General features: G+C 46.1%; 1 non-coding gene across 1 annotated transcript; it reads left to right on the top strand.

Annotated features, from left to right (window-relative positions):
* Positions 1–1,693: 1,693 nt before the first annotated feature.
* LOC123719656 lies at positions 1,694–3,599 on the top strand. Its single transcript, XR_006755721.1, has one exon. It is a non-coding gene; the product is annotated as a small subunit ribosomal RNA (ribosomal RNA).
* Positions 3,600–3,814: the final 215 nt, after the last annotated feature.

Genomic DNA, 3,814 nt, shown 5'->3' with positions numbered 1-3,814 from the left:
TGCATCGGAATAATTATTATAATTCATTATATACATACATACATACATACATACATACATACATATTATTAATAAATATAATTGTTTTTTTTTGTTTTTTCTTTTCTTCAAATAAACCCACATTGCCATTTCTCTGAGCGTGTGCTGCGAGCTTCAACGAGAAACATTCGGCGCGAAACTGTCGAGCGGCCGGCCGTCGCGCGCCGCACCTGTACGAGAAACATTTTCCTCTGACGTTGCATCGGAATAATTATTATAATTCATTATTATACATACATACATACATACATACATACATACATATTATTAATAAATTAATTGTTTTTTTTTTCTTCAAATAAACCCACATTGCCATTTCTCTGAGCGTGTGCTGCGAGCTTCAACGAGAAACATATCTATCAATACAAATGTCTATGCAAAAAAAAGAAAACAAACAAAATCATATCAGTCAATAAAATAAATAATAATATTTTTTTACTACTACTACTAGTACTACTACGTGCTACTACTGCACGCCAATACACATACATAATAAAATGAAAAATCGTCTCTCTCTCGCTCGCTCTACGAGAAACATTCGACGTCCGCTCCAATGCCGACGCGGACTATTGCTCTCGGTATAGATGTGGAGCGAAACAGTCGTGCGCACAGCGTCGACTCGTTCTCGTTGCCGCGCGTCGTTCGTCTATATAATAGACACGAACGACGGACGAGAGAGAATGTGTTCTTGTTTTTGTTTTTGTGTTTGTGCGAAGTGTGAGAATATTATATACATATATTCGCGCATGGATGATATAGATATGGGTATGGATTTTCGGAGGAAATTATATCAAATTCGTATTTCGAATGCGAGACCGCCGAGATCTTTCCCAGCTCTCTCTCTCTCTGTGTGTGTGGTGTATAGTACATTTTATATATCTCTCTTGTGTCAACACAAAATAACAAAGAATATACATACTACTCCTCCTCATATTTTATATAATATAATATAAAATTATATTATAGCACCGCGTTCGCAGACCGTATGGTGATGTTACCAATCGACCAAGATTTGGGACCGTCTCCCCCGGTGTTATCTGTGATGTTAAAAGAATACGCTTCTAGGCACACCTCAACGCAGGGCGCCTAGCGTGTTCGACACGTGCGCGGTCGCCACGGCGACCGTATATGGAAAGAATGTATAAAAGAGGACGCACACGCGCCCATCGTCGAAACGGTGTGCGCAGCGTCGTGTTGGAATTTATCCCTCAAGCTCCGGGCGTTGATCGTATCTAGTGCGAATCATGCGTGTGTGTGCGCATGTAATTGCCAGCCGAGTTTTAATATGTTTACAATAACGTATTGAATAAAAATTGAGAAGTTGCGTTTAGATGAATGTTCAATTTTCAAATTGTCACAACATCGATTCCCGCCCGCGGGGTCGTGTTCGTTGCAGTTTTATGTCCCTCACAGTGGTCGAGCATCGTTGTACATCACCTCGTTGCGAGATCGTGACGGGACGGCCGCTCGTAGACCGGTCAAAGTTAGTCTATCGATATGAAGCGCGAACGTCGCGTCGCGTGCAAATTCGACGCGTTACGTTCACGCGTGTCGAGAAGGCGCGCGCGCAAGCGCGCGCCCCTCGACGCCGCCGAGCCAGCGGCTCGCCGAAGCCGCGTGACCGCGGTGTAGGCGTGTCGTTTGCGTAAGCAGCTCCCTGGTTGATCCTGCCAGTAGTTATATGCTTGTCTCAAAGATTAAGCCATGCATGTCTCAGTGCAAGCCGTATTAAGGCGATACCGCGAATGGCTCAATATATCAGTTTTGGTTCCTTAGATCTTACTCAGTTACTTGGATAACTGTGGTAATTCTAGAGCTAATACATGCAATCAGAACTCTGACCAGTGATGGGATGAGTGCTTTTATTAGATCAAAACCAATCGGCGGAGGGCCATGCGTCCGAAGTCGTTAATTTTGATGAATCTGGATAACTTTTGCCGATCGCACGGTCCAGTACCGGCGACGCATCTTTCAAATGTCTGCCTTATCAACTTTCGATGGTAGTTTCTGCGACTACCATGGTTGTCACGGGTAACGGGGAATCAGGGTTCGATTCCGGAGAGGGAGCCTGAGAAACGGCTACCACATCCAAGGAAGGCAGCAGGCGCGCAAATTACCCACTCCCGGCACGGGGAGGTAGTGACGAAAAATAACGATACGGGACTCTTACGAGGCCTCGTAATCGGAATGAGTACACTTTAAATATTTTAACGAGGAACAATTGGAGGGCAAGTCTGGTGCCAGCAGCCGCGGTAATTCCAGCTCCAATAGCGTATACTAAAATTGTTGCGGTTAAAAAGCTCGTAGTTGCATTTGTGCGCCGCGCTGTCGGTGCACCGCATCCGCGGTGATACTGACACGTCTGCGGAGCATATCGTCGGTGAGCCGGCGGTAAAACGCCGGTTCAATATCAAAATCCTATCGCGGTGCTCTTCGGTGAGTGTCGAGGTGGGCCGACAATTTTACTTTGAACAAATTAGAGTGCTCAAAGCGGGCTCAAAATGCCGCTTGAATATTTCGTGCATGGAATAATAGAATATGATCTCGGTTCTATTTTGTTGGTTTTCAGAACTCCGAGGTAATGATTAATAGGGATAACTGGGGGCATTCGTATTGCGACGTTAGAGGTGAAATTCTTGGATCGTCGCAAGACGAACATCAGCGAAAGCATTTGCCAAAGGTGTTTTCATCAATCAAGAACGAAAGTTAGAGGTTCGAAGGCGATTAGATACCGCCCTAGTTCTAACCGTAAATATGTCATCTAGCGATCCGCCGACGTTACTACAATGGCTCGGCGGGCAGCTTCCGGGAAACCAAAGATTTTGGACTCCGGGGGGAGTATGGTTGCAAAGCTGAAACTTAAAGGAATTGACGGAAGGGCACCACCAGGAGTGGAGCCTGCGGCTTAATTTGACTCAACACGGGAAATCTCACCAGGCCCGGACACCGGAAGGATTGACAGATTAACAGCTCTTTCTTGATTCGGTGGGTGGTGGTGCATGGCCGTTCTTAGTTGGTGGAGCGATTTGTCTGGTTAATTCCGGTAACGAACGAGACTCTAGCCTGCTAAATAGGCGTCGTCATTCAAGGTGTGCGCGACTCTCGGGGAGCGCAACTCACTGGCGACGTATTAAAATTCTTCTTAGAGGGACCGGCGGCTTCGAGCCGCACGAGATTGAGCAATAACAGGTCTGTGATGCCCTTAGATGTCCTGGGCCGCACGCGCGCTACACTGAAGGAATCAACATGTTCTCCCTGGCCTAGAGGCCCGGGCAACCCGTTGAAACTCCTTCGTGCTGGGGATTGGGGTTTGCAATTATCCCCCATAAACGAGGAATTCCTAGTAAGCGCGAGTCATAAGCTCGCGTTGATTACGTCCCTGCCCTTTGTACACACCGCCCGTCGCTACTACCGATTGAATGATTTAGTGAGGTCTTCGGACCGACACGCGGTGGCCTCACGGCCGTCGGCGTTGCTGGGAAGTTGACCAAACTTGATCATTTAGAGGAAGTAAAAGTCGTAACAAGGTTTCCGTAGGGGAACCTGCGGAAGGATCATTAACGTTGGTTTTTTCTTTTTGTTTTGTTGTTGTCAAAGACTCGCAAAAAAAGAAAAAAATACAAAAACACGTGAATGATACGAATCAAAATCGAATCCGAGACGGTTGACTCTCTCTCGTCGATTCGCGACGTGTGCGTTGCGACACGCTTTGATTAGCGTTCGCTATCGCCTATTGATACTTTGAAATAATATTTTATAATTTTTGTGTACAACC

The sequence above is a fragment of the Pieris brassicae genome, unplaced genomic scaffold (assembly GCF_905147105.1).
Source record: "Pieris brassicae unplaced genomic scaffold, ilPieBrab1.1, whole genome shotgun sequence".
Classification (NCBI taxonomy): Eukaryota; Metazoa; Arthropoda; class Insecta; order Lepidoptera; family Pieridae; genus Pieris; species Pieris brassicae.
The sequence above is the reverse complement of the archived record's forward strand: the minus strand, read 5'-3'. Positions and strand labels throughout refer to the sequence as shown.